Source organism: Chrysochloris asiatica, unplaced genomic scaffold, assembly GCF_000296735.1.
Source record: "Chrysochloris asiatica unplaced genomic scaffold, ChrAsi1.0 scaffold00008, whole genome shotgun sequence".
Classification (NCBI taxonomy): domain Eukaryota; kingdom Metazoa; phylum Chordata; class Mammalia; order Afrosoricida; family Chrysochloridae; genus Chrysochloris; species Chrysochloris asiatica.
The window spans coordinates 14,852,237-14,860,373 of NW_006408526.1; positions in this window are offsets into that span (position 1 = coordinate 14,852,237).

The window sequence follows — 8,137 nt, forward strand, 5'->3', positions numbered from 1 at the left end:
TCAAGTTTAACAACTATTGTGAGGATGGTGCAGAATTGGGTGATGTTTTGCATAGAGTTGCTAAGAGTGAGAATCAATTCAATGGTATCTTACAATCACAACAATGAGTCAGAATGGACTCCAAGGTACTTTATAACAACAATGGGTAAAATATTAAACTACACAGAGAGTATCAAAAGAAGATGGAAGGAATAAACATAGTCACTGTACCAAAAAGAATTGGTCGATGTTCAACCATTTCAAGATCAAGAACTATGGTTTAAAATCAGGAATGGTGTGCATCACAATTGTATCCTTCTACTATATTTATTAAATCTATATGCTGAGCAAATAATCTGAGAACCTGGATTATATGAAGAAGTACATGGCATCAGAATTGGAGAGAGACTCATTAACAACCTGTGATATGCAAATTACACAACTTTGCTTGCTGGAAGGGAAGAGGACTTGAAATCCTAATGAAGATCAAAGACTACAGCCTTCAGTATGGATTTCACTTCAGTGTAATGAAAATGAAAATTCTCACAACTGGACCAATAAAGGACATTATGATAAATAGAGAAAAGATTGAAGTTACCAAAGACTTCATTTTATTTGGATTCACAATCAATGTTCATGGAAGTAGCAGTCAAGAAATCAAACCATGCAGCTTTTTCTTTTCAGTTCTGTTATAAATTTTGAGATTCTTTCATTGGGTGAGTAGATAATTATTATGGTCATGTCCTCTCATTGGATTGACTCTTTATTCATTATAAAATGCCCTTCTTTGTCTTTTTAGCTGGATTTTGCCTTCAAATCTATTTTACTTTTCCAGTGGTAATAAATTTCTAATCAACATGCCATACTCCTGCTCTTTTTTGGTTTTCATTTGCTTTATGTCATGTTTGTTCCATCCTTTGATTATTTAACTTTACTTTTCTGTTTGCATCTTAGATGTATCTCTTGAAGACAATATTGATGGGCCACAGTTGTTGGTTTTTTATATCCATTCTTTTACTCTGTCTCCTGACTTGTGTATTTAATCCATTAATCAGTGTTAAGTATTGAGAAGTATGAATTTACTGCTGTCCTTTGACTGTATGTGTGTAGTGTTGATGGTTTCTTTTTCCATATATTAATCGGTATTGAGTTTATTTTGTTTATAGGCTTTTTAAAAATCATCTTGTTCATTGCTGTTATTTTTAGCATTTACTGAATCTTGATGATTTTCTTTCTCATTTTAGTGAGAAAGTTTATTAATTTCCTTGAGATTATCCTGTACCTTTTTATTATTATCTTCCAAAGTTTGTACATACAGGCTGGCACACTACATAAATCAGTGCCCTGGACCTGGGGAAGAGATCTGAGCAGGCCCAAGAAACAGGGTTGGGCCACTTGAGAAGGAAATTTCAGGGTCCCAGGCATCTGGATGATGGTCTAGAAAAGAGGATGTAAGAGCGCTGATGGTCTTGCTTGGTTTACTGACTAGAGCAGAGTTAGAGGCCTCTCTCTCTATGCCATTAAGTAAGTCTCCAGATTTGGAGCACTCAACTGGACAGCTTGTGAGCATCAAGGACTCTTCTTGCTTCTTACTCACATGATTATTCATACCTTTCCTCTGGGTCTCTCTCTGATCCTCTTGGCCCTTTAGCCACAACTAACTTTAGTTGGGAGCAAGAGGAAAAAATCATTTAGGGGAAGAGGACTTTAGCCCTCATTTCTCCTTTTGTCTAAGCTTACCCCCATTATGGTTGACACAGACCTAGATAAGTGAATGATGTTTATGGAAAAGGGGGTTGTGTTGGCATATATTGCTGACCGAGTATTTGTTTTCCTAAGAAATAATTGTGCATTAGGACACACATGACTTGAATACCAAGATTTGAATGATGTGCACATATAATTTAAACCATTAATTCTGAACTAAGTGTGGAAAAGGGAGAAAGGTGAAAGAGCAGATAGAAAATTACTGTTAGTGGATTGCAATCCTGAGAGATTTTCGGAGTTAAAGATGAGCCAATTTCATTTGGATATTGTTTAGAAATAATCTGAACTATGAAGAAAGAAAATGTAGTTGACCAAGACATTAAAATCAAATAGCTGAATGATAATAACAAATGCATATTCCAAGCTATGCAAAGCTATACAAATATGTCTACATGACAAAAATTTATGCTAGTGTGTTACAAAAATCAGCAGGATTCTGGGGATGAGGATAATTTTGATAATGATGACTAACATTTATGAGGTGCTTTTACTCTGTGTCAGGCAGTGTTCTAAAGGCCTAACATCTATCTATTAATAAGTCAATCAATCTTTACAAAATCCTTCAGGCAATTACAATTAGTGCTCTCATACTGAAGATGAGAAAACTAGGCATAGAGTTGTCAGGTAACAGGTTGTATATTGCAGAGCCAGGTTCTGAGTCTGGAGGTTATACTCTTACCTACTACCCATGGAGATTGAAGTGTCCTCATCACTGGTTAGGAGAAAGTGTTGTTTTGTTTTGGCTTATTTTTATTTTACCTTGCAAATAAATAATAGATATTGACATATTTATTTATAAAAATAGTTGATTCTCATTCCATATCTTTAACAGTACATGTTTTTCTATTTTTTTGGAAAGTTTGGAGCCTTCATGGTCCATATCTTCTTCATTCATTTTTATACTAACTCTTACCTGATGGACTGTTAATTTTGTTTTATTGAGTGTCCTTGAGATCAATATTTTTCCCTCTGCTCTTTTCAGACCACAGGCTGCAGTGAATGACTGAGATTCTGAGTTCTCCCTATAGTTAAAATGTATGATCAGATGAATTGCTGGAAGAGGTAGGTTGATTAAAGATCATGCCTATATTTGTCATTGTTGTTATGTGCCGTGGAGTCGGTTCTGACTCATAGCGACCCTGTACAGGGTTTCTGAGTCTGTAAATCTTTACGGGAGCAGAAAACCTCATCTGTCTCCTGCAGAACAGCTGGTAATTTTGAAGTGCTGACCTTGAGGTTTGCAGCCCGATTTTTAACCAATCAAATTTGACTCTAAGTCATGGCAAGTTAATGTAGAAAGAACTACACATTGCCTGGTCCTGTGCCATCTTCATGATTGCTGGTATGTTTGAGTCCTTTATTGCAGCTACTGTGTTACTCCATTTCACTGAGGGTTTTCCACATATAGAAATGATGTCCATTTCTAATGACTGGTCTTTATTGATGACATGCCTCACTTCCCTAACTTACCTATGTCAAGAAAGATTAAAATCCAGGACTGTGATAATAATACAATGAGAGGAGAGGAACGATGACTACCTGATGCAAAACCATGACAATGATTATATTTATTGTCTCTTTGGGAGAAAACACGAGTATAAAGTAACTTTTTGTCAGACAGTTGTGATGTTTCTCCACACTAATGGAGATGTGGCAAGTTTTTACACGTGTTTCTTTTATAATTTAAATTAATCTGTCTAAAATAAAGCTCCTGATATGTCATTCTGATGAGCCCAAAGTACTTCAATAAGTCCCTGTTGCTTATGGAATTGATTCCAACCATTTTCAACCCTCATTGAAATGACCCCAAACTACCCTTGTCTTATGACTTTCCATCATTACTTTTATTTTATTTAAGCCAGCATTGATTGTGGGCCTTGATTATACATAGTTGAACTTCATCCTAAGAGGAGAATATAATTCTTATTCTAGGTTTACAGATGAAATAAATGGATCTAGTAAGTCAAAATGAAATTGTTTCATTTTTGCTTCTCTTATTTCTTCATATTGGAATACCCTCTCTTAATCACATCCTTATTTTAAATGTTCAAATAGTACTCTGCTATCTAAGCCCAACTGAAGTGTGCCATTTTCATGCACATGTTTCAAATTTCTCAGTTTTAAAGAACATCTCCCTTTCATGATTCCTGGAACATGTATCTTTTCCTTTTCTTACAAATATCAGCCTTGTTTGACAGGTCACTGTTATCTCTACTTTGTCCTGTTGTTGTTGTTAAATGCCGTTGAGTCAGTTCTGACTCATGATGACCCTATATAGAGTTTTTTAGGAGCAGCTGGTGAGTTTGAACCACTGACCCTGTGGTTCAAACTAGCCTTGCAGTCCAGTGCTTTATCCCACAGCACCACACCAGGACGCCATTGTCTTCTTGAGAACAAGCTAAATATTTAAACGCTATATGATGGTGCCTGTCATATATGCCACATTTAAGTTAATAAATGACTTGAGAACAGATGATCTTAAATCATATCTGAAACATTTTGAAAATCTTTAGATAGCTCATTAATAATAAACACATTGGAGTGGAGGTTCTGGTGCTACTTAGAGACCCTTTTGAATGAAGGCACTCATTCCACCATGTAGTAGTGTTGACCACTGATGGCTCACTGTGGAATCTCTTCCCAGGTACTATCTTAGCAAGGTTATAACCTTATGAACTGGGAACAATTGGCAACCTAAGAGTGGGTGGAGTGGAGTCCAAAGACCCTGATCCTTTATCTCAAATTGAAACATCTTTGAAAGGCCATTTCAGCTTTGAAATTTCCCAAGGGGTTATTAAAACTATATCACAATTCAACTCCTTCCTCTCCCCAGTCCTCATGGATGTGGTTGTTTAGAGAATTGCTCAATACATTTCTTCTATGCAAATTTATAAATTCCAACTCAAAGTCTGTTTTCTGGTCAAGCTTAAAACTTGTTTCTCCACTAGATTTCTCCAAGAGTGTATGGACTTTGGCATATACAGACCTGGGTTTGAATATCTCTACCACTTACTAGATCTGTGAACCTGGAATAGCAATTTCATTCTTCTTTTATGATGAGGTTTAGCTGTGTATAATCAAGGCCCAAAACCAATGCCAGCTTAAATAAAATTAAAAACAACAACAACAACTTTCTTGCACAAGAGTAGTTAAAAGGTATAGTATAGAATTTTCATGATATGGATCATGAAGATCAAAATAATCATAATCCTATGGTTTGATCTTTTATTCATGATCCAGCTTTGCAGCTAGAGCTCTAGCTACCACATCCACTAATAGAAGGGATGAAGCAAAGAATGGCATGACTGCTCATTTAAGGAATCTTTCCAGATGATCCATGTAGCACTTGTGTATATATATTATTGCCTAGAATATAGTCTCATGGCCACAGTTAGCTACAAAATGCATGCCAACACAAACAATTGGGTATCCATTTGAGGAAGAGAAGCATAGATGTTGTGCTAGGCAACTAGCAACCACCTGCCAAGTTCTTAACATAAAAGTATAAGGCTCATTTCATGGTTGTGTACCCTCTAAAATGATTTTCTATTGAAATTATAAATTGTCTAGCACAGATGGTGGTCAATAAATTATCCAAAATACCTTTTTAAAAAAATATATCATAGCTATTCTTTTCTAATATACACTAAATGTTTTAACTAAGTGACATTGTATATATGTGTAGAGTACTAGAAACTAAATATCTGTGAGTATTGTTTGTCAAAATTTAATAAACGTGTGACTTTGAGATCTTTCAATCTTCCTTTCCTTTGCTATTGTCACAATGGAATTACAGTTGTGGAAAAATTCTATTATAGATTGAATTCTGTCATCATGGAAAATCTGTTATGGTTTGTTTCCTAAAAGAGATATGTTAGGGAGTTAGGCAGCAAGATGGCAAACTAGGCCGAAAGGCTACAGGGGCATTCTACAAGAAAAGATGGAAAACCAAATGAAACCAAGGCAAGATGATAGTTCTGGAACCCTGAGCTTCAGATGAAGGGATAGAGGAGTGGACTGAATGCCTATCAGGAGAGAAAGCTGAAAAGATGTGGCAAAAAAGGAGATAGAATGGTGACCTGTGCCAGCCGAACAGACGTGACGCAGCTATCTAAAGTTTTTGTGAGCAGCTTCGAGACAAGACAACATATTGGCATTGCACAAACATACTGGTGGCTCATAGAGATAAAAGTGCAATTTTTTTCTTTTACCCTGGTGACCAGAGGCGTGGCTGGTCCCCACCCAAGTATACCCCCATTGAAGCTCCTGCTGAGCTTTTGATCAAACATGCAATTAAGATGCATTGATAAATACTGGTAATTAGAATGTGCAAGTTGGAAACAAAGAGGAAATACTGGTGTTTGGAAAATATGGTCTTGGTGATGGAAATTATGTTAAAGATCACATGATAAAATGTTGGAAGACCAATGACTTTTTCATTGCAAATACCTTTTAAAAATAACATAAAACACCTTTTATGTTTATTATACACATGGACCTTACCAAATGGAATGCATTCGAGTCAAATTGACTACATCTGTGAGATGTTATGGTGGAAAAGCTCAATATCGTCAGCCAAAATAAGGCCAGGATGACTGTGGAACAAGCTATCAATTGCTTATATGCAAGTTCAAGCTGAAACCAAAGAAAATTAAAACAAGTCTATGAAAGTAAAAATATTATCTTCACCATATCCCACTTGAGTGTAAAGACCATCTCACGAACAGATTTGATGCATTAGACACTAATGACTGAAGACTAGAAAAGCTGTAGGATATCATTAATAACATCATACAAGAAGAAAGCAAAAGGTCATTAAAAATACAGGAAATAAATAAAAGATCAAAATGTATGTAAGAACAGACTTTGAAACTTGCTCTGAAGAAATGAGGAAGTAAAAGGGATGAACAGAATATTTCAAAGGGCAACTTGAGAACCTAAAATCAAGTATTATAATGAAATATGCTTAGGCCTGAAGTTAGAAAACCAAAAGAGAAGAAAATTGCTCAGCATTTCTCAGGCTGAAAGAACTGAAGAAAAAAATTCAAGCCTTGACTTGAAATATTGAAGGATTCTATGGGTAACATATTGAATGATGCAGAAAGCTTCAAAAGAAGATGGAAGGCATACACAGTCACTGTACCAAAACTAAATAGTCAATGTTCAAACATTTCAAGAGGTAGCATGTGATCAAGAACCAATGGTACTGAAGGATGAAATCCAAGCTGCACTGAAAGTATTGAAATCATTCAACAAACTGATACAAACTGAAATCATCCAACAAACTACTGCAGCACTGGAGGTACTCACTCATCAATGCCAAGAACTTTGGAAGATAACTACCTGGCCAAACAATAGGAAAAAAGCCATATTTGGATACATCCCAAAGAGAAGTGACCCAATGGAACATGGAAATTATTGAATAACATCATTAATATCTCATGCAAAATAAAAAAATTTTGAAGATAATTTAAAAATGACTAGAAAGGTACATGTACAAAGGATTGCCAGAAATTCAAGCTGGATTCATCAGAGGATGTGGAACAAGGGCTGTCATTGCTGATGTCAGATGGATCTTGGTTAAAAGCAGAGAATACCAGAAGATGTTTATTTGTGCTTCAATAACTATACAAAGGCTTTGAATCGTGTAGATCATGACAATCTATGGACAACATTCCAATCTATGGAAGAATGAGTATTCCAGAACACTTGATTGTGCTCATAAGGAACCTGTACACAGACCAAGAGTCAGTTGTTCAAATAGAACCATTTAAACGGAATGGCTTAAAATCATGAAAAGTGTGCACCAAGGTTGTATAATTTCACCATATTTATTCAATCTGTATTCTGAGCAAATAATTTCAGAAGATGGATTATATGAAGAAGAACATGTCATTAGGGTTGGAGGAAGACTTATTAACTACTTGCGATATGCAGATGATATAGCCTTGCTTGCTGAAAGCAAAGAGGATATAAAATTCTTATTGATGAAGATAAAAGACCACAGCTTTCAGAATGAACTGCACTTCAGTGTAAAGCAAACAAAAATCCTCACAACTGGACCAATAAATAATACTATAATAAATGGAGAAAAATTAAAATTATCAACCAAGTCATTTGACTTGGATCCACAATAAACATTCTCGGAAGCAGCAGCCAAGAAATCAAATGATGTATTAGGTTAGGCAAATCTGCAAAATACCTCTTAAAAGTATTCAAGAGCAAAGATTGGTTTGAGGATTAAGGTGTGCATAATCCAAAACCATCATGTTTTCAATAGCCTCATATATGTGAGAAAGTTGAACAATGAATAAGGAAGATTGGAAAAGAATCAATACATTAGAATTCTGGTTTTGGAGAAGAAAATTGAAAGTACTATGGACTGCCAGAA